Source organism: Bombina bombina, chromosome 1 (genome assembly GCF_027579735.1).
Source record: "Bombina bombina isolate aBomBom1 chromosome 1, aBomBom1.pri, whole genome shotgun sequence".
Lineage (NCBI taxonomy): Eukaryota > Metazoa > Chordata > Amphibia > Anura > Bombinatoridae > Bombina > Bombina bombina.
The window spans coordinates 669,650,864-669,675,263 of NC_069499.1; positions in this window are offsets into that span (position 1 = coordinate 669,650,864).

A 24,400-nucleotide genomic window follows, 5' to 3' on the forward strand; every position below is an offset into this window, starting at 1 on the left:
GATGTATTTTGTGATTAGTTTTTGTAGATTGTGTATTAGTGGTGGCTGTAGAGGAATGGTGAGGGTCTGGAAAAGATATAAAAGTTTAGGAAGAAGAATCATTTTAACAGCACTGATTCTGCCTATCCACGATAGGGGTTTGTTACTCCAGGTGCACAGGGGGCTTGTATGGTTGTAGCAATGACTTGAAAGTTTGCGCTTAGTAATGTGGGCTTATAAGGGGATATGTGTATTCCTAGGTATTTGATAGAATGTTGCTGTGTGCAGAAATGAGCAAGTGATTGTATTGTTTTCAGATCATCTACTTGTAGTTCAATGGAAAGAAGCTCTGATTTGGTAATATTGATTCTAAAATTGGAAAAAGAACCGTAGGTGTGAAGAGATTGGAGAAGGGGGGGAATCGAGGAGACAGGCTCTGTGAGTGTCAATATAATGTCGTCCACGTATAGGGATGCTTTATATTCATAGTGATTAAATTTGAAACCTTGAATAGCAGTGTTTTTGTGGATATGTGAGGCTAGAACCTCCATGGGAAGAACAAATAACATGGGATAAAGGGGACAACCCTGTCTTGTACCATTGGAGATATGAAATGGATGAGATAATGTGTCGTTTAATTTGACTTTAGCTAATGGTTGGTTATATAGAGAAAAGATTTTCCCTATAAATACCTGGTCAAATCCGAATTTAAAAAGCGTTGTTCACAGGAATTGCCAGTTTAACCTATCAAAGCATTTCTCTGCATCCATTGAGATGAACGCAGAGGGTATATTGTGATTATGGGCATATTCCATTAGGAGTAACATTTTGATAGTGTTATCCTTTGTTTCTCTATGAGGGGTAAAACCTGCTTGATTTAAATGAAGTAAAGATGGTAATATAGTGTTGATGCGGGTTGCGAGTATTTTTGCATATAATTTGACATCTGTGTTGAGAAGAGATATTGGGCAAAAGTTCGCCGGTACAGTGGGTGGTTTACCTAGCTTAGGGATGACGACTATGGCCTCTATTTAGCAAGCTGTCTACTTTCCTGCATTCGCCGGCCCCAATACGCTTGCCTAAGCTCGCCTAACATCGCCGCCGCGGACCTGAATACGTTCGCCAAATTTATCAAGAAAGCTGTCAAAAAGCCGCGCACCAAGTACGGAGCGATGAGCAGCAGACTGTTGTTAACTAACAGTCATCGATCTCGCTGCTCATCGGCTTCTTTGCAGCTTTCATGCTACCCTGTCACTAAGCACCCACACTATACTATACTGTTATACCCCTTAAACCGCCGCTCCCGGACCCCCCCGCAACTAAATAAACGTATTAACCCCTAAACCACAGTCCAATTGGATAAAATCCTCCTGGAGTTACCACCAAAACTACCAGCAACAAATATTGGAAAATAGAAAAAAAGAGGATATCCAAATATGCCAAAAAGTGTTTAATGTAATGTATCAAAACATCACAGAGTCAAGAAAAACCACGATGTTTCGGGGCACATGCCCCTTAATCATGTGTTAATCATCTTTTAACACATGATTAAGGGGCATGTGCCTCGAAACGTCGTGGTTTTTCTTGACTCTGTGATGTTTTGACACATTACATTAAACACTTTTAGGGTAGGGAATTTTATTATTTTGGGGGGCTTTTTATTTTATTAGGGGGCTTAGATTAGGTGTAATTAGTTTAAACTTCTTGTAATTTTTTTTATTTTCTGTAATTTAGAGTTTGCGTTTTGTACTTTAGTTAATTTTAGTTCATTTTATTTAATTGTAGGTAATTGTATTTAATTAATTTTATTTATTTATTTAATTGTAGTATAGTGTTAGGTGTAATTGTAACTTAGGTTAGGATTTATTTTAGAGGTAAATTTGTAGCTATTTTAACTAGGTAGCTATTAAATAGTTAATAACTATTTAATAACTATTGTACCTAGTTAAAATAAATACAAAGTTGCCTGTAAAATAAAAATAAACCCTAAAATAGCTACAATGTAACTATTAGTTATATTGTAGCAAGCTTAGGGTTTATTTTATAGGTAAGTATTTAGTTTTAAATAGGATTAATTTATTTAATTATAGGAATATTTATTTAGATTAATTTAAATAATATTTAAGTTAGGGGGGTGTTAGGGTTAGACTTAATTTTAGGGGTTAATAGATATAATGTAGGTGGCGGCGGTGTAAGGGGGGCAGATTAGGGATTAATAAATGTAATGTAGGTGGCGGAGGGCTTCGGGTGCAGCGGTTTAGGGGTTAAACAATTCATTTATTTGCGGTGGGTCCGGGATTGGCAGGATAGGGGTTAATAACTTTATGTAGGTGGCGGCGGAATAGGGGGCGGCAGATTAGGGGTTAATAGATATATGTAGGTGGCGGCGGGGTCCGGGAGCCACGGTTTAGGGGTTAATAAATGTATTATAGTTGCGGCGGGGTCCGGGAGCGGCGGTTTAGAGGTTAATACGTATAATTTAGGTGGCGACGATTTCGGGCGGCGGTTTAGGGGTTAATAAGTATAATTGTAAGTTTGCACGGGAATAGGGCCCTCAATCCCTCCTGTATGTGTCTGTAAATTTTGTCCTGTCTCTTACAAGTCTTGTATTGTTTTATTTAAATAAATTGTATCCATGGACAGCGCTGCGGAATATGTTGGCACTTCATAAATAAAGTATAATAATAATGTAGGTGGTGGCGGTGTAGGGTGGGCAGATTAGGGGTGTTTAGACTCGGGGTACATGTTAGGGTGTTAGGTGCAGACACTTCCCATAGGAATCAATAGGACATCGGGCAGCAGCAAACATGAGCTCTCGCTGCTGTCAGACTCCCATTGATTCCTATGGGATCCGCCGCCTCCAGGGTGGCGGATTCAACACCAGGTACGCTGGGCCGGAATAGTGGTGAGTGTACCTGGTTGTTCTTTGATAACTTCCAAAAGTAGTCAGATTGTGCCGAACTTGCGTTCGAAACATCTGGAGTGACGTAACCATGGATCTGTGTCTGATGAGTCCGGCGGATTGTAGGATACGTCACTATATTCTACTTTTGCCGGTCTGTAGGGCTTGATAACTATGGTGAATCAGCCTCGCCACAAATATGCTGCGGAATTCCAGCGTATTTGCGGTTGACGGCTTGATAAATAGAGGCCTATATGTGCTTCGAACATGGATTGGGAGAAAGGATTAGTATGGGACACTTCATTGAAAAGGTGTGTGAGATGCAGTGCAAGTATTGACTAGAATGTATGGTAGTACCTACCAGAGAGTCCGTCAGGGCCCGGGCTTTTCACGTTATTTAGTGCTTTAATGGCTGCAAGCATTTCGTTATGGGAGATAATGAGATTGTGGGTAACTGTACGTTAGAAACGTAGTCTGACATGGATAGGGGTGTAAGTGGCGTTGATGTGTCCATATAGAGATTATAAAGAGCAGAGTAGTAGTCATGGAAAGATTGGAGGATATCTTTAGTAGTTTTAAGAGTGGTTGAGGAGTGAGTTTGATGGATTTCGTATATATGCGACTTTAATTTTTTCTTTTTCAGTGCTCTAGCTAATAATTTGCCTGATCTGTTACTTTCATAATAGAACATACTCTTTGTTTTAATGCGTAACGTTTGGTATTCAATTTGTAAAAAGCTATCAAATGCAAGTCTTGTCTGATGTAAGTAATTTATTATAAGGGGGTCAGTTGGGGATATCTTATGGGCAAGGTCTAATCTAGCAAATGAGTCTGACAAGCATTTGTAGGACTGTCTGTGTGTTTTTAAAAGCTGGGCTTTAAGCTTGATCAGCTCACCTCTAAGCAAACATTTGTACGCCTCCCATAAGGTGTATTTGCTGTCAACAGAGGCATATTAAGAGTGAAATATTCTGCTATAATTTGCTAATTTGTGTTACGGCGTCAGGATTGCTTAAAAGGGTTTAATCAAGTCTCCATTGGTATGGTGTTGAGGGTGTATTGTACCAAGATAGTTGGAGTTTTACAGCAGAGTGGTCCAACCATGATGTGGGGGATATATCACATCTGTTAACTGGGGCCAGTGCTGCTTGATTTGAAAGTATATAATCAAGGCGGCTGTGAGATTTATTGGGATGAGAGAAAAAGGTATAATCACGGGTTTCAGGGTGTATAAGACGCCAAGTGTCATATAGGTTGAGGTTTCTCATTCCTCTCCAAATGGTATTTGTAATTGTTTTTTATATCTTTATGTTTGGATTTGAACTATCCTTAGAGGGGTGTAAGGGGATATTGAAATCTCCCGCAATAAAGGTGGGTCCTTTAGTGATGTCTGTAAATTTGATATTTTTAAAGAATGCAGTTTGGTTGGAGTTTGGGGCATATATGATTATTAACGTGATTGGTCTGCCATAGAGTAAGCCTACCAGGCCCAGATATCTGCCTTCAGAGTCTTTAGCAGATTGTATAAGGGTGAAAGGGGTTGATTTATTGATGAGGATACTAACTCCGCCCCTCTTAGAACTGTTGGAACTGTGGTAATGAGTGGTGAATGTCTTGCCAAAATATTTGGGCTCTTTGTTACGTTTAAAGTGTATCTCTTGGAGAAATAGTATATCTACTTGTCTTTTGGAGAGATCTAGCAGAGCTTTTGTTCTTTTATGGGGTGAATTCAGACCCCTAGCATTTTGGGATAGAATGGTTAACTTCCGTACCTCATTTTTGGTGCCGTTAGCCATGATTTTGCAGGGAAGTTGAGGGGATGTCTGGTAATTATTGAGGGGAAACATTACGGTGATGCAGTGTGTGTGTGAGTGTGAGTTGATTCCTTCAAATGAGAAAAATACATTTGTTAAACATTGTGTTAATAAAAAGGTAATGAAAAACAATAAAATATTAGCAACAATACAAAACATGAAAATATCAACAAGATAAACAAAAGGAAAAAAAAACTCTTCCTAATATAGGGCATAAGTGAGAGTGGTTAGGGGGGTAATACCACTACTAGCCCTATGGTATATGGGTCTATTACTTATGGTAGAGCAGAATATCCTGGCCAAAGGTGAATTAAGATCAAAAAAGGGTGGGGGGTATGAAGGAATGGGAGAGATGGATCAGGGAAGGGAAGGGAGGGTGGGGGGGGATTGGGAAAGCGGGAGCAGTTGTACCGGGGAGTAAATAGAGAGACCAGTAAGATTCCAAGGGGTTACAAACATATGGTACATTTACTTGCCCAATCTTACAAGGAACCTCAGTTACATGTCTGTACAATGTCCAGAGTCTTTACACACTCAAAGTGGAGAAGTTGTTAGGTAGAGTGGGTCGAAGAAGCGGGACTGGAAGCAATTTGGCTTCTTGATGGGGTCGTAGCTAGTTTGTTTTTCTTTTGTGAGACGATATGCCATCAATCGGCTGGTGGGTTTTGACTCTTGGGTGGGGAGGACAAGGTATGGACAAGGGAGGAGGACCCAGAAGGAGGGTCTAGGTCCAGTGTGGAGCAAAAGCTTGGGATATCCTCCAGTGTCCTACATATGTTGCAAGAGTTGTTCCTGATAGTCCAAATGTGCGTTGGGAATCCCCAGCGGTATGGGAATTTTTTAGTCAGCAACAAGGTGGTGATTGACGCAAATTCTTTCCTCCGTTGCAGGGTGTGTGTCGAGAGGTCTTGAAAGAATTGCAGAATGTTCCCTCTAAATCGTACATGCTGATTCTTCCTAGATTGAGATAAAAGCATTTCATTTTCCTGGAAATTCTTAAAGCAAATTACTATGTCTCTGGGTGGCGCTGAGTCCAGGGGTTTAGGTCTTAGAGTCCTGTGTGCTCTAACCCAGGGGATCTCCACTGTGAAAGTGGGTTCCTTTAAATGTTGAAACAAGGCTGGAAAATCCCTTGGTAACACAGATTCAGGTACGCCTCTGCGGTTCTCCAAGTCGTATAATTTTTCCTGGAGTGACACAATAGTTTCTTGCTGTGAGTTAATCTGTTCTGTGAGATGCTGAATATCCTCTTTCATAGTGTCCTGATTACCTTCCAAGGTTTTAACCCGAAAGCCCAGTGTATGTATATCCTGTCTCATCTCAGCTAATTCCTCTCTGATACATGACCGCACTATGTCTGTTATTTCTTGTTTCGTGGGAAGATTCTGCAGGAGTGTTGCTGGTAGCTGTGAGTCTGCTATTTGGGGTCTGCAGTGTTGCGGGTCCTGAGTAGCATTTGCTGCAAGTTTCTCTCTTTGCTTTTGATTAGTAGGAGACACATCTGCTGTGTCTCAACATTGTAGGAATGAGGACATTGTTAGAAGTTTGCCTGTCGCAGGTTTCACCAGCTTATCTTGTTTTACGGTACGTCTGGTTGTCATGTTAGGTGACAAATATGTATAACTGATTGAAATTTAAAAAGGCTTCCAGTACCAGGAAAGTATGGATTTAAAACTCCCAGACAGTTACAAGTAAAAGAAGCAGCTTTTGCTATTCTGAGTATGCTGACACTCTCTATAACAATGAGCAGAGATTAGTTATTAGGATACTGATTATCCCTCCTTTCTATACAGGGAGTGAATGAGAGGTAGATGAAATCAGTAAAGTTAAATTGTGTAGGCCTTTAATATCCCCAGAGGTGGGAGCTGGTAGCTGATAGGAGTTATGGCTACTTTACACTGTTATAATCCTCACTAGGCTGAGTTAGAGGAGAAGCAGGGTAAGCTAATAGCTTTGGTGCTGTGTGAGCACAATGTGTAAGAATGTAGGCATAGAAAGCTTACCCCTTCCAGTCCGGTGTAGGCCCAAGCCGGGGGCTAAAGTTATAGGTGGTATCCGGATCTGAGTGCTCTTCCTCCGGTTCACAACCGGATCGTTTTTAGAGTCCCTGGGCTTCAGGATTGCAGGTTGAGGCTCCTTAGTGTGTAGTTTGATGGCTGGGGAGCCCTTCGTTCCTGCTGATGGTAGATGCGGCTGCCATTACAGCCTGGAGGGTCTGAGTAGTCCGAAGTAGGCCGGAAGAAAAAAGTGGCCAATTTTCATCCAATCTTTGTCCATAAAGTTGTTAGATGATAGAGGAGCTGGTGTGGGGTTGTTTAAGGGTGTTTGGAGGCAGGATGGCCAGGATAACGGCTGGATATAGGGCTTTAGTGTCGGAGCTCCGGTGTTATGCTGCTCTCATGTCAGCAGCCAACTCCGCACCCGCAAAATAAAATTCTTACACAGACTAAAGGATGTGTTGTAAAATGTAATGAACCCCCAAGCCAGTCTGCTCCATTACAGAACTAATTCTGTAGCAAAGTAAACTTCTTACACAGACTAAAGGATGTGTTGTAAAATGTACTGAACCCACAAGCCAGTCTGCTCCATTACAGAACTAATACTGTAGCAAGTAAACTTCTTACACAGACTAAAGGATGTGCTGTAAATCACTGGGCAAGAGAAATGCAAACACATGAAAAGTACATCTATGTACAAATGTAAATAGGATATAGTAGGAAACAAGTGAATATATAACATTTCAGAGTTATAAAACTTTTCCCCAAAATATATTAGGAATCCACCACTGAACTACCACATAAGACAGTAGTGTTTAATTGAACAATAACGCCCCTGCACAATGAAGGTTAAATAGGTCTTAAAAATGTGAGACAAATTCAAAGACCCACTGCAATATATCAAAACTCGACACAAAGACACCAAAAGAGCAGCACACAGCTTTATGCTGGTCCACCTCTGCATTCTCTCGATCTATCTTGGCCTCAGCTGCGCTATCAACACTAGTAACCTCGCTATGGATCTCACCCCCTCCTGTTAAAACGCTGTAATAAGACCAGCATGTCTGTAGCGCAAAATGGCCACTGCTGGAGTAAGGAAGGAAACTGCTGAAGAGCGCATGAAAAAAACTGAAATGGGCAGACTTAACCCCTGCGCTCTTTATAGCCTGTGTGAGGTGCATAGCATACTAACAGACCCTTGGCACCTGCGTTAAATTAGACATTTTTAGTGCCCTTTAGCTGTTCATCCCCACTGGCCGCTTTTAAAATAACAGAAAAAAAAGGCTTTACCCCTGCTGCGATCTGCTTACCCGATTTATAATCTGGCTACATAAATTAGCATTCTGTAAAATTAACAGAATGCTAATTTATGTAGCCGGATTATAAATAGCATTATTACTGCACGTCCCTGGCCTTGGATTAAAGATCACTGCCAGGGGACATCTGAAACTTCTGTTGAATCGCAGTGTATCAATGCAGCAGGGATTTTCTCAGTGATGACATCAAGGTATATTATAATAAAAATAATGTGCACGAGTAATAGTTATATTATTTATAATATACCTTGATGTCATCAATAAGAGAATCCCTGCTGCATAGATACACTACGATTTAACAGAAGTTTCAGATGTCCCCTGGCAGTGATCTTTAATCCAGGGCTGACTGTCACAGTCTCAGTTACTTACCGGTACAGTAGGGCAGGGGCCAGGCAGCAGCTGATCTCGATAATCGCAAGCCAAGTCAACTTAGGCGGATGACATCGGTGATGGATGACAGCGGTCACAGGTGGCAGATGTGTCTCCTTCCCGCCAGTCAATGCTGCTCCCTTGTGCATGTGCAGGGAGCCAATATACGCCGGTCATGATCTCTTGGTGCTGTCAACCACCAGGAGAACATGACCGTCTCTGATTGGCTCCCTCGCTAGGAGGCATGAAGAGAGCTGCCTCCTATTGGTCCCAATTTACTCTGCTTATATATAGACAAGAAACGTTTTTTCCTATTACCCTTGTAGCGCAATAGAGAAAAGCGGTCCTGTACACTGCCTCTCCATAGCGTTACATGGGGGGAATAATGGTGACATCTTTTTTTTATTTATTATTATTTATATTTAATTAAACTTTGGCCCGATATGACAGTGGAGGCACTGCCTCCCCTGGCTCCTATGAGTTCACGTCCCTGTCCTGCTGAGGCCAGTGAGAAGCCATTATAAATTATCTGATAAATTAACTGTCTTGCAGAGTTTAAATTACATTTAAATTAGTATATTTCACACATTAATTGTTTAAACACTATAGTGACCCTTTTATCTATCCTTATTTGTCCTCATTAGAGGAGATTAAACAAGGAAAACCTAAGTTTCAACATAATGGCTTTCAGTACTTTATAGAAACTAAAACTTTACACTTAGTTATACAATATTTAAACAACTAATATATATTTTTTTTTAAATACATCCATGTAGTATTTTCAGGAAATTTTTGCTTTGAGTATATTATTTAGTTCTTAAAGGGACAGTAATTGCAAGACCTTTTTGTTTTCTTGCTATAAGATAACACATCAGCCAAGTCTAAACATCTTTAAAACAAATTAACATCTTATTTGCCGCATTTGTTTTTCAATAGCCAGACTCCACACCCAAATAAGTCTATTGAAGGATTTAGTGCACCCCCGCTATCTATCATGCAGATGTTGGTGCGCAAAAGACTATCGCTTGAGAGATAAAAATGTTATTTTGTGCTTGTAATCTAGGCCTTTATATAAAAATCTCAAGGTGTTCACTGTCCCTTTTAAAACTGAGTATGCATTGTCATCTAACTGTAAAGGACATGAAACCCAAAAATTATCTTTCATGATTTAGGTAGAACATACAATTTTAAAAAAACTTTCCAGTTTACTTCTATTATCAAATTGGCTTCATTTTTTTGGTATCATTTGTTGAAGGAGCAGCAATGCACTTCTTGTTTCTAACTGAACACATGGGTGAGCCAATGACAATCGGTAACTATATATGCAGCCACCAATCAACAGCTAGAACCTAGGTTCTTTGCTACTCCTGATCTTACCTAGATAAACCTTTCAGCAAAGGATAAACAAGTGAACAAATCAAATTAAATAATAGAAGTAAATTGTAAAATAGTTTAAAATAGCATGCTCTTTCAGAACCATAAAAGAAAATATTTGGGTTTTATGTCCCTTTAACTGTGAACACTGATCAATACACAAGTAAGTGTAACCAGCTAAGCTTTTTTTTATAGCCGTGTTTACTAATATCAACTGCAAGGTCAAGGCTAACATATTTGTTCTGTAGAGAGATAGATACATGATATAGTATCTATTCCCAGGAGTTAATCAGGCAATAAAGTTAGTTTATACAGCATAAAATACATTTCAAGGACACAAAAGCTAAAATATGAGCTACTTTATTTGTATAATGTATTAATGACCAGTGGCCAAGATAATAAACTTGAATGACTGACAATATCAAGCTTAGATAGACTCATCAACTTTGCTTATTCTTGGGCTCTCCATTATTAAAGAAAGGGTGAAACTCTTTATTATTATTTGAATTAAAATAAAAAGATTATAACCCTTCATCCACATTAATACAAAAGAGTAAATAAAAATGGAATGCATGGGTCCTTGGTACAGGTAAGTATTGACAGGAATGTTTCATTTATTCTCTTTTAAATAACCAGTGCCCTACCAGGGAGAACATGATACTCTTTGGATTCATAGGATGTGGCATTAATCAGTGGATTAAGAGTGGCCATGAAAGCCAACAGCAACCCGGTGCCTAACACAACCACAGACCACAAGTCAAATGGTAAGCTCTAACTGATATAGTCTAAGAACGTACCATTAGTAAGTTCTTTATCATCTTCTATTCTAGTTTGAAAATGAACACCATTTGCATTTCTATAAGCTCCCCTATGTTGTGCCATATATATATAATTGTTTATTTTTATTGATGTTACAATTTTCGCATAAAAATTAGAACATATACAGTATAGAGTAGTAACATAACAATTTTCATCATAAAATAAGAGTATAACTGCTGTCAAGGAGTTATCTATATAATTTACCTGTTAAATTATTCAAGCACTGTGATAAATGAAGCCCATTATGATTTATGAGTAGTATTCCAGAGGTTTTGAAGGCATCAGAACAAGGCTCCCATATGAGCCTATGGAAGCACGCTCCTGTGAGCTCTCATTCGCACTGCAGCTAACTTGTAATACCAGCGCATTATGGTATGCTGGTATTACAAAGTGGAGTGCTACTGTCGCTTTCATGAAAACAATATAAATAACTCCACTTGTAATCTAGCCCAGAGAGAGTAATATGAGGAAGAAAAAACAAAGAAGTAGAGGAAAGAGGAGGACGGAGACAGAGGGGAAGTCTCTCCAATAGATATATAGTAGCCCAGTAGCTTTAAATATGTATAGCGATCTAAACTTGTCCACAATAAATCATAAGAACATATAACTAATTTATTGGGGAGGGGGGTAATAAAGTATTTTTTTGTCTTTTTACTCTGAACACAACAAATATATATATATTTTATATTAAGGCCTTACAAGTATCTATAATAACTCATAAGATTTTACATGAATGACCTTATGGAGAGTTGTTCTGAACTCACCTTTGCTCATTTTCACTTTGCTTTACAGTTCATTTAAAAAAACAACAACATATTTTTGAATAACAGTAAAATAATAAATGCAATTCAAATATATTTTCTTCTGAGAATTTTGAACTGTGAAAATAATATAAATAATTCACGCATTTCCATGTGATGTAATATTCCTACAATGTACTACAATGGGACAGTCCTTTTTATAATTGCTATTTTGTGCTCTTCATCTTCGTCTATTAACTTAAAAACTTATTTTAAATAGTCAGGTTAATTTCAATTGTGCAATTTAGCAAAGCTTGTCTGTTTTTCTGACACCACTTGGTTCATTGAACCTTGGCAGTGTATCACAGATTATTACATTGAGTTCAGAATTCTGTCCTTTCACAATGAGTGTGCAGGTTTGCCCAGTGTTATGAAAACCAGTTAAATAATAGGCATTCAAAGTATTTTTATAGCTCATATGATAATACTTTGCTAACAGTATCTTTTTGTTGTAGATAAATGCATAATAACTTAAACATAGTTTCTGGTAGACATATGTGGCTTTTGTGGATCACTCACTCACTCATTTAAAAGAGATATAGGTGGCTAATAGATATGTTTATGCATATGGATGTAAAAAATCAAACCGAAACCTGCCCCTCTCCTCATATGTTACTGGGAGAAATGTTTAACCTTTCAACTGATTTATGCATTATGTGGTTTACACATGTAGATCAAAGACTGAGTATAAGTTAGTATTCCTAATGAAAGGGACAGTAAACTTTCTTTCATGCATATAAGAGAGTGCTGTTTAAATTTGTTAAAATATGTTATTATATTATTGTTAATATGTGCTTAAAAAAGTTAAATCTCTTTTTTTTTATTTTGAACAGGAAGTGCAAATCTGTGCACACTTAGGCCTAGATTTGGAGTTTGGCGGTAAAAGGGCTGTTAACGCTCCGCGGGCTTTTTTCTGGCCGCACCATAAAATTAACTCTGGTATCGAGAGTTCAAACAAATGCTGCGTTAGGCTCCAAAAAAGGAGCGTAGAGCATTTTTACCGCAAATGCAACTCTCGATACCAGAGTTGCTTACGGACGCGGCCAGCCTCAAAAACGTGCTCGTGCACGATTATCCCATAGGAAACAATGGGACTGTTTGAGCTGAAAAAAAACCTAACACCTGCAAAAAAGCAGCGTTCAGCTCCTAACGCAGCCCCATTGTTTCCTATGGGGAAACACTTCCTACGTCTGCACCTAACACTCTAACATGTACCCCGAGTCTAAACACCCCTAACCTTACACTTATTAACCCCTAATCTGCCGCCCCCACTATCGCTGACCCCTGCATATTTTTTTTAACCCCTAATCTGCCGCTCCGTAAACCGCCGCAACCTACGTTATCCCTATGTACCCCTAATCTGCTGCCCTAACATCGCCGACCCCTATATTATATTTATTAACCCCTAATCTGCCCCCCTCAACATCGCCGACACCTGCCTACACTTATTAACCCCTAATCTGCCGAGCGGACCTGAGCGCTACTATAATAAAGTTATTAACCCCTAATCCGCCTCACTAACCCTATCATAAATAGTATTAACCCCTAATCTGCCCTCCCTAACATCGCCGACACCTACCTTCAATTATTAACCCCTAATCTGCCGAGCGGAGCTCACCGCTATTCTAATAAATGTATTAACCCCTAAAGCTAAGTCTAACCCTAACACTAACACCCCCCTAACTTAAATATAATTTACATCTAACGAAATAAATTAACTCTTATTAAATAAATGATTCCTATTTAAAGCTAAATACTTACCTGTAAAATAAATCCTAATATAGCTACAATATAAATTATAATTATATTATAGCTATTTTAGGATTAATATTTATTTTACAGGCAACTTTGTAATTATTTTAACCAGGTACAATAGCTATTAAATAGTTAAGAACTATTTAATAGTTACCTAGTTAAAATAATAACAAATTTACCTGTAAAATAAATCCTAACCTAAGATATAATTAAACCTAACACTACCCTATCAATAAAATAATTAAATAAACTACCTACAATTACCTACAATTAACCTAACACTACACTATCAATAAATTAATTAAACACAATTCCTACAAATAAATACAATTAAATAAACTAGCTAAAGTACAAAAAATAAAAAAGAACTAAGTTACAAAAAATAAAAAAATATTTACAAACATAAGAAAAATATTACAACAATTTTAAACTAATTACACCTACTCTAAGCCCCCTAATAAAATAACAAAGACCCCCAAAATAAAAAATTCCCTACCCTATTCTAAATTAAAAAAGTTACAAGCTCTTTTACCTTACCAGCCCTGAACAGGGCCCTTTACGGGGCATGCCCCAAGAATTTCAGCTCTTTTGCCTGTAAAAGAATAAATACAATACCCCCCCCCAACATTACAACCCACCACCCACATACCCCTAATCTAACCCAAACCCCCCTTAAATAAACCTAACACTAAGCCCCTGAAGATCTTCCTACCTTGTCTTCACCATCCAGGTATCACCGATCCGTCCTGGCTCCAACATCTTCATCCAACCCAAGCGGGGGTTGGCGATCCATCATCCGGTGCTGAAGAGGTCCAGAAGAGGCTCCAAAGTCTTCCTCCTATCCGGCAAGAAGAGGACATCCGGACCGGCAAACATCTTCTCCAAGCGGCATCTTCGATCTTCTTCCATCCGGTGCGGAGCGGGTCCATCTTGAAGCAGGCGACGCGGATCCATCCTCTTCTTCCGTTGTCTCCCGACTAATGACGGTTCCTTTAAGGGACGTCATCCAAGATGGCGTCCCTCGAATTCCGATTGGCTGATAGGATTCTATCAGCCAATCGGAATTAAGGTAGGAATTTTCTGATTGGCTGATGGAATCAGCCAATCAGAATCAAGTTCAATCCGATTGGCTGATCCAATCAGCCAATTAGATTGAGCTCGCATTCTATTGGCTGTTCCGATCAACCAATAGAATGCGAGCTCAATCTGATTGGCTGATTGGATCAGCCAATCGGATTGAACTTGATTCTGATTGGCTGATTCCATCAGCCAATCAGAAAATTCCTACCTTAATTCCGATTGGCTGATAGAATCCTATCAGCCAATCGGAATTCGAGGGACGCCATCTTGGATGACGTCCCTTAAAGGAACCGTCATTAGTCGGGAGACAACGGAAGAAGAGGATGGATCCGCGTCGCCTGCTTCAAGATGGACCCGCTCCGCACCGGATGGAAGAAGATCGAAGATGCCGCTTGGAGAAGATGTTTGCCGGTCCGGATGTCCTCTTCTTGCCGGATAGGAGGAAGACTTTGGAGCCTCTTCTGGACCTCTTCAGCACCGGATGATGGATCGCCAACCCCCGCTTGGGTTGGATGAAGATGTTGGAGCCAGGACGGATCGGTGATACCTGGATGGTGAAGACAAGGTAGGAAGATCTTCAGGGGCTTAGTGTTAGGTTTATTTAAGGGGGGTTTGGGTTAGATTAGGGGTATGTGGGTGGTGGGTTGTAATGTTGGGGGGGGGGTATTGTATTTATTCTTTTACAGGCAAAAGAGCTGAAATTCTTGGGGCATGCCCCGCAAAGGGCCCTGTTCAGGGCTGGTAAGGTAAAAGAGCTTGTAACTTTTTTAATTTAGAATAGGGTAGGGAATTTTTTATTTTGGGGGTCTTTGTTATTTTATTAGGGGGCTTAGAGTAGGTGTAATTAGTTTAAAATTGTTGTAATATTTTTCTTATGTTTGTAAATATTTTTTTATTTTTTGTAACTTAGTTCTTTTTATTTTTTGTACTTTAGCTAGTTTATTTAATTGTATTTATTTGTAGGAATTGTGTTTAATTAATTTATTGATAGTGTAGTGTTAGGTTAATGGTAGGTAATTGCAGGTAGTTTATTTAATTATTTTATTGATAGGGTAGTGTTAGGTTTAATTATATCTTAGGTTAGGATTTATTTTACAGGTAAATTTGTTATTATTTTAACTAGGTAACTATTAAATAGTTCTTAACTATTTAATAGCTATTGTACCTGGTTAAAATAATTACAAAGTTGCCTGTAAAATAAATATTAATCCTAAAATAGCTATAATATAATTATAATTTATATTGTAGCTATATTAGGATTTATTTTACAGGTAAGTATTTAGCTTTAAATAGGAATCATTTATTTAATAAGAGTTAATTTATTTCGTTAGATGTAAATTATATTTAAGTTAGGGGGGTGTTAGTGTTAGGGTTAGACTTAGCTTTAGGGGTTAATACATTTATTAGAATAGCGGTGAGCTCCGCTCGGCAGATTAGGGGTTAATAATTGAAGGTAGGTGTCGGCGATGTTAGGGAGGGCAGATTAGGGGGTTAATACTATTTATTATAGGGTTAGTGAGGCGGGTTAGGGGTTAATAACTTTATTATAGTAGCGCTCAGGTCCGCTCGGTAGATTAGGGGTTAATAAGTGTAGGCAGGTGTCAGCGACGTTGAGGGGGGCAGATTAGGGGTTAATAAATATAATATAGGGGTCGGCGGTGTTAGGGGTAGCAGATTAGGGGTACATAGGGATAACGTAGGTGGCGGCGCTTTGCGGTCGGAAGATTAGGGGTTAATTATTTTAAGTAGCTGGCGGCGACGTTGTGGGGGGCAGGTTAGGGGTTAATAAATGTAATACAGGGGTCGGCGGGGTTAGGGGCAGCAGATTAGGGGTACATAAGTATAACGTAGGTGGCGGTCGGCAGATTAGGGGTTAAAAATTTTAATCGAGTGGCGGCGATGTGGGGGGAGCTCGGTTTAGGGGTACATAGGTAGTTTATGGGTGTTAGTGTACTTTAGGGTACAGTAGTTAAGAGCTTTATGAACCGGCGTTAGCCAGAAAGCTCTTAACTCCTGCTATTTTCAGGCGGCTGGAGTTTTGTCGTTAGAGCTCTAACGCTCACTTCAGAAACGACTCTAAATACCGGCGTTAGAAAGATCCCATTGAAAACATAGGATACGCAAATGGCGTAGGGGGATCTGCGGTATGGAAAAGTCGCAGCTGAAAAGTGAGCGTTAGACCCTTTAATCACTGACTCCAAATACCAGCGGGCGGCCAAAACCAGCGTTAGGAGCCTCTAACGCTGGTTTTGACGGCTACCGCCGAACTCCAAATCTAGGCCTTAGATTTTATAAAGGCATTAAACAAAAAATAATTAACAGATAGTATGATGTGTTCAAAGCAAATATTAGCCTGAGAATAATATGCAGCTGTATTTCATATATATATATATATATATATAGATATATTAATCTGGAGTCTGCACTTCCACTCTTAAAGAATAGTCTAGTCAAAATTTAAGTTTCATGATTCAGATAGCACATGCAATTTTAAGCCACTTTTTAATTTACTCCTATTATCAATTTGTCTTCATTCTCTTTTTATTTTTATTTGAAAAAGCAAGAATTTAAGCATAGGAACCGGCCCATTTTTGGTTCAGAAACTGGGTAGCACTTTCTGATCGGTGTCTAAATGTAGCCACCAATCAGCAGGTGCTGAACTAAAAATGGGCCGCTCCTAAGCTGAAAATTCAAATGAAGATACCAAGAGAATGAAGACAAATTGATAATAGGAGTAAATTATAAAGTTGTTTAAAATTGCATGCTCTATCTGAATCATGAAAGTTTAATTTTGACTAGACTATTCCTTTAAGAATTTAAAGGGACAGTAAAGTAAAAATTAAACTTTCATGATTCAGATAGAGCATGCAATTTTTAAACAACTTTCCAATTTATTTCTGTTATCAAATGTTGTATAGTTTATTGAAGAATAAAGCTAAGTAGACGAATAAGAGCTCCGGAGTGCGCACGTGTCCTTAGTAATCTATGGCAGCAGTATTTTGCAACATTGTATAACAAAGCTATAAATATTGTTGCAAAACATAGAGTACTACACGTGCACACTCGTGAGCTGTTATTAGCCTACCTAGTTTTACTCTTGAATAAATTATACAGAGAACAAAGCAAATTTGATAACAGAAGTAAATAGGAAAGTTGCATGCTCTATCTGAATCATGAAAGTTTAATTTTTACTTTACTGTCCCTTTAATTTTCAGGAAAAGAGGACAAAATAAATAATGAAAGTATATTGCAAAGTTGTTTTACTACATATTATTAAACATTTTGGCCTAAATTTCAAGTGAAGTGAAATATTAGCACTACTGGGCACTAATACTGCTAAAGTTAAATTAATAGCGCTCCTTCTCTTGCGCCTATATTATAAATTGAAAGTAAAAGTCCCTCTCTCCATAGACTTCTATTGGGAGCACTCCAATCCCTGTTCTGGCTTTTGCTCGAGCTCTTATCCAAAGATGCACTTAGCCAAGTGTGATAAAAGGTGCGCTAAGTTAAGTGTGATAAAGCCGAAGGTGTGTTAGGAAATAGTTTAAATTGCGTTATTCTTCACACAGAAGAAAATGTTATTTTTATTTTAAAGGGAAATGATATCCAAATATTGAAGCACTTGAAAGTGATGCAGCATAGCTGTAAAGAGCTGACTAGAAACTATCACCTGAACATCTTTATGTAAAAAAGGAAGACATTTTACCTAAAAAAATCCTAGGTATTCACAGCCAACTGTAAAGAGATTGTAAGCAGCCAATCAGGATGCTAGTCCCAAGACTTGCAAGGAAGGGGTGTGCATCTGTCATGTGCAGGCACAGTCATGTTATTTTCCTATTCAGTTTAAGGAAGTTTACTATGAAATCTCATGAGATCCCAGCAAAGCAAAACATATCCTCAGCACTGCTATTTAAAAAATAAAAAAAACTTGTTTTTTTTATTCAATTTGCAGCTGGACAGCAGCTGAAATATAACTGTTCACAGAGCACTTACTGTAGTGAGCTGAAGAAATTTTGAGGTAAAATATCTTCCCTTTTTACATAGATATTTTTATGTTAGCCTTTCACAGTTATGCTGCATCACGTTCAAGTGATTTAGCATATGAGTATAATGTCCCTTTAATTTAAATAGAATAACGTAAAAATAAAATTTCATTCTGAGTAAAGAACAATGCTATTTAAAATATTTCTGTTTAAAAAAAAAAATGTTAACATTATTTTAAAGGGATATGGTATATGACAAGGTGATTAACTTGGAAGGGCTTAACGTTGTGTGTGTATATATATATATATATATATATATATATATATATTTTTTTTTTTTTAATGGATCTTGTGTATGCACAGTATATGTATTTATATATGTGGGCCTGACAGTGACTAACTCTATCACTGAAGTGCTGCTCCTTCTCAAATGTTGCTTTGCTCTAATTGACCCACTTGGTCCCATGGTTGAGCCGGCCCTGAATAAATATTCACTTACAAATATACACACATATAAGGTATATACACATTTGAGCCCTTTCCAAGCACCTTGTCAAATTGGAAACGGTGTTGAGGGAGGTGGGTTAAAATGTAAACAAATTTTTATAAAAAAAAAATAAAAGAACACATACTGTATTTTGGAGGAAAGGGGTCTATAAATGCCTAAGTGCTTTAAAGCCCATAAGCCCCTTTTTTATTACAATGTGCTGTGGTAATAGTGATTACCTGGCGTGTATAAATGTGCATTTATTTTAGTAGAGGCTCATGGAAGCCCCTTTGTGCAGATCAAAGTTATGTACAGTACATATACCCAAAGACCCTTATTTAAATGATTACTACAATAGAGTTTAGAAAACTAAACACACAACTTGTTTATGTAAAATAATAATAAAAATATACATTTTGTTTCACACATTTTGTTGTAAAATTATCACATCATGATATATACATAAAATAATGGTATAGTTTGAATTTGCTGGGTCTACTGAAAAACAATATATCATTTGTGTGTGTTTCTCACTACAAAAATAACCTGAATGTGAGCAGCACCTAAAACTCAAAAAGTTCAGCACAAGGGTGGAAATGATTCAACAGTTAAAGGGTTAAAAAGTGATTATAAAAGGGTAGCCAGGAGATGAGAACATTAAATATAACAACCTTAAGAAGCAACCATATACATCCAATGATCTATGGGCAATACCAGAGAAGGACTAAATGGAAAAAAGAGCACTAAAAAAAAAACCAATGTACTATACAAATTTCTTCTTTTTAATGTGTTCCCAATTATCCATTTTACCTGCTGAAGTGAATTTCATTATGTACAAATAGCTCATTTACCTTTATGTTGTAATTTGAAATAGCAGTGTTTGGCTGTTGAAACCACCACATTTACAGAAAATTCAATACTGTTGTAATAGGTACAGAAAAGCTATGTAAACAAAACATAGAAGAAAAAAATCACACCCCTAGTGGGTGTGCAAGAGATAGGTACTAAAATTTTGCTTTTCAACTGTTTTCTCTAAATATTGGAATGTTTGTATAGATACAGAAATTAGACAATTAAGTATTTGTGTATATAGAGATTGATACAATACGGAAGTCTCTTCTACCTGTACGTTCAGCCAATTTTAATGGGATATGGTTTCAAAGAGACAAAACAGCTATTTGAGTTACAAAAATCAAACTAAAGGAGCAATTTCCCTACACGTTATGCTCTGCATGTGGTATAACAAGTTACTAGAAACACATTAAGGGGAACATTTTTCAGTACACTGACCTTTTAACCACAAACAAAAAATACCCCCCTTTCCTGCCATACCCTTGAGGGCCGATTTATCATCGGTCTGTCCAACATGATCCGCTCAGCGGATCGTTTCCGACAGACATTGATGAATGCTGACAGCATACGCTGTCAGCATTTATCATTGCACAAGCAGTTCTTGTGAACTGCTTGTGCAATGCTGCCCCTGCAGATTCATGGCCAATCGGCCGCTAGCAGGCAGGGGTTGTCAATCAGCCAATCGTATGAGATCAGCAGATTGATGTCTGCAGCCTCAGAGCAGGTCTTAAGACCGCTGCTTCATATCTGCTGTTTCCGGCGAGCCTGAAGGCTCGCACGGAAACAGGGGCATCAGGGGTAATTCAGCCTTTGATAAATCGGCCCCTTGGTGTTACGAATGTATTTGACACATTTTATCTTCCATGTTTAGACCTTATGTAACCTATACATCCAATGTCACCTTTATTCCCATACCAAAAAAGAATATCTTGTTAATTAGTCACAAGATTATTCTCCATATAGTAAGGTATTTGCTTGGATGACATCATTTTATTAAGGACAGACTGTGAACATCATTTAAATGGAATGTTTATTATCCTAATGTATGCCATGATGAAACTATAACGTTTATAATGAAGCAGTATTAAAAAAAATATGCGTTCTGACTGATCTAGGTTTAGAAAGTAATAATTAGCAAATAGAAACTGGTAAAAACAACATGGCGACTTGTTGCTATGTACCATAATATAGATTCATAAGCCAGGAGTACAAAATACCATACTAATTCCAAGTATAAAAATAGGGACTAAAGATAACAGTTATGAAATGTCATGCATATGAACTACTACAGTTAAAAGCTAAATACAGTATTATTTTGTTTGCATGTTTATACATATTTTCTACTCCTTTATGATAAATACTTGACACGTCAAAGATACCATTTTAAATAAGACCCAAAAAATGATGCATACTCTGTAATGGTATTTCATGTAACAAATACACTACAGCAGACTAAAAACAAATACAGGATGTGTTATATACTGAATACTGTTAAATAACAGTGTGTCTAGGTTACACATGACAAAAAACTAGATGGTAACTAGATATGATCTTGTTATATACTATTAGGAAGATATTATGAATGAGAGTTTAAAGAAACAGTAAACACCTTGTAATTATTACTGTTGTGTTGCTATAGAATAACATATCAGCCAAGTCTAAACTTTTTTTTAAATAAACATCTTTTTTTTACTACCTCTCACCTAGATTACAAGTTTTGCGCTATAGAGGGTGCGAAACAAATGCAACAAAAGTTGCGTTATTTCACCCTCCATATCGCTGCCATTGCGAGTTTTTGAAAAGCTGCCTTGTGCATGCGATATGGTTGCGTTAAGCTCCAAACCGCACAAAATACAAGCACTGCTTTGACGTGCTTGTGCACGCTTTCCCCATAACGCAACCCCATTGATGTCTATGGGGGAAAAAAAGTTATGTTTAAACCTAACACCCTAACATAAACCCCAAGTCTAAACACCCATAATCTGTTGCCCCGACATCGCTGACACCTACATAATGTTATTAACCCCTAATCTGCTGCTCCCGATATCGCCACCACCGAAATAAATGTATTAACCCCTATTCCGCCGCTCCTCGACATCGCCGCCAATAAATAAAGTTATTAACCCCTAAACCTCTGGCCTCCCACATTACTGCCACTTAAAAAACCTATTAACCCCTAAACCGCCGGCCCCCACATCGCAACAACCTAAATTAAACTATATTAACCCCGAAACCTAAACCTAACATCCTCTAATTTTAACATAATTAAAATATAACTAAATTAAAGTTACAATTATTAACTAAATAATACCTATTTTAAACTAAATACAAACTTACCTGTTAAATTGACTGATAGTTATATTGTAGCTAGCTTAGGTCTATTTCACAGGTAAGTTTCTATTTATTTTGACTAGGTATACTATTTAGTAAATAGTTATTAACTATTTACTAACTACCTAGTTAAAATAAATACAAACTTACCTGTGAAATAAAAGTAAACCCTAGGCGGAGCCAACTACAGAAGAGATAGGACGTGCAGCTCATGAGCTCCTGCAAAAACATTAAATATTAAGCTTATGGAGCATTTACTTTATACTCTCTAATTCAAAAGTCGAGTCTCTTTCCTATAGGGAGGAAAACTACTTCTCTAAAACTTTAATTTAAAACGATCTCAAGCATTTTCTGTGACACCTGCATGGCGACAACTTAACTGACTTTACCACATGGCAGTGCTTGCTGTATAACTATAACCTACTATACTCTGGACCCTCTACTATACCAACAAATATGGCAGACTTATCTCTTCTAGTGCAGGCATCGCTTGAGAAATTGATGAAGAAGATGGACTATACTTTTCATGATCTGACGCTCGTGCTTAGAGATCAGCGGGATGAAGCGGCTACTCCTAAAATGGCGGCTACTGCAGATCCCTGCATGAGCGATGAGACCTCACAGTTTAACTATAAAGCAACAACATCAGTGCTAGAAATGCCACAGTCCTACATGGAATTTGCCATGCAAGATATTCATCTGGGGGCAAAGAGGAGACCTACAGTAGAGAAGAGTCCAGTTTTGATAGCGCCGGATCGAGATGAGCTGAATGGCACAGACAGAACACCACGGATCTCTACCACTTTACTACTGGCAGGTGACTCACGCTACTTCCCGGAGAGCTGGACCCCGGACTCCAGATCGGCTCCGTGTGCCTTACGGTCTGATGCCGATGCTGAGAGTGTTACGCTTTTGGTTTTCAGGGATGAAGATTTGCAGAGACCGTTCATTGTAGCAGGGTCTTTACAGGGTGCTGACTATACAGATTCAAAGCTACGAGATGGGCTGAATGCGGCCTTCAGTACTCAACCCTGGAACTCAGAGCAACTATTGGGAGACTTTAAACACAAAGCCACTGACTGGGCTGTCTGTCATATTGATTGGAACCTAACTATCTCTTGCTACGTTACTGATTCACAGCCCTCACCAGATCCCACTTATATAATCCTTAGCGATCCGGATCCCTCAGACCAATCTTGGCTCCACTTAGCTCCTACAGGACTGTCGAATAGTCTGTTTGACCCAGGTGGCAAATGGTGTTACCCTGGACTTTTTTCTCGTAATGGGTTATTTAGGTTTGCCATGTGGAGATTGCCTGTTTGTTATACATATTAAGTCAGATCCTACACACATAATATCTGAACCTATCCTAATAGTAAGCTAATTCCATGAAGTATATTAATCGTCTCTTATTTAACACTGACTGTCTGTGATATTATGCTTAGTGATCTCGCTTGAGGGCCTCTCTCCCTTCAAGCTGTCGACTTCACTTTTGGTTTAATTTAGCTTAGTTGAGCTTCTAAGCACATGCTAGTATCCCATGGTTTAAAATACATTCCATATCAGACTATTGAAGTTGACATTGGGATTAGAATCTACATAAATACTATAAAGCTCCCTAAAGCTGATGCCTGTTATTTCTTCTTTTGTTTCTCTATATATAGTTGCTTAGGTCTTCAAGATTGAGTAATATGAATCTCCAGTTGTAAGCCAGCAGTTAAGTTCCCTTACTCTATGCACCTGTACTATTTTCAATTGAGATTTAGTTTTGAAGTTCTCCTTCATACACTCCACAGATCATATGTATATCACAGTTTTTTCCTTTGATTCATCCTACTTCTTTAAGATACACTCAAACAGGTCATTGAAAATGTTTTTATTAATGTAGGAGGTTTCACACCCAGTGGTTGTCTTTGTTTTTAGCTTAGGAGGTAGTTAATCTTAATATAATTGTGTCATTTTCTTTTATATTATTTATCTTTATTTTTTTTATTTTTTTGCTATTACAGTTTTATATTAGCCTGGTTTAATGTGCTCTATAACTATAGGGTTGATTATGAGCCTTTGGATACATAATATGTTATTAACATTATGTATAGCACTTTCCACAAAACTTCCAAATAATATATAGTGCTAAGGCTTACTATTCTATATGCCATTTATTGTCAGTGGAGTCACTATCTTGTTATTGTACTGATACAATGCAGTAATTATTTTTTTATGTTAATTAGCCAACTAGCCATATGTAAAATGTCTCTCTATCCGACAGTACACACTCGGTCTTATATATAGCTGCACTGCCGTATTTAGTTATATAGGGTTCTGTTTCTGTTGTTCAAAATTCTATGTTTTTATTTTTTTTTATATGTTGTCCGCTTATACTATTTCCCCTAAATAGTTATATATATGATAGTAATATATCAGATAAACGTTATTGATGGAGATCTGACTAACTGTTATTATAATCAGTTAGGATGACCTAAAGGAGAGGGATAATACATTTAAGCCAGGATGTTGACAACTAATATTGTCTTGCTGCGCC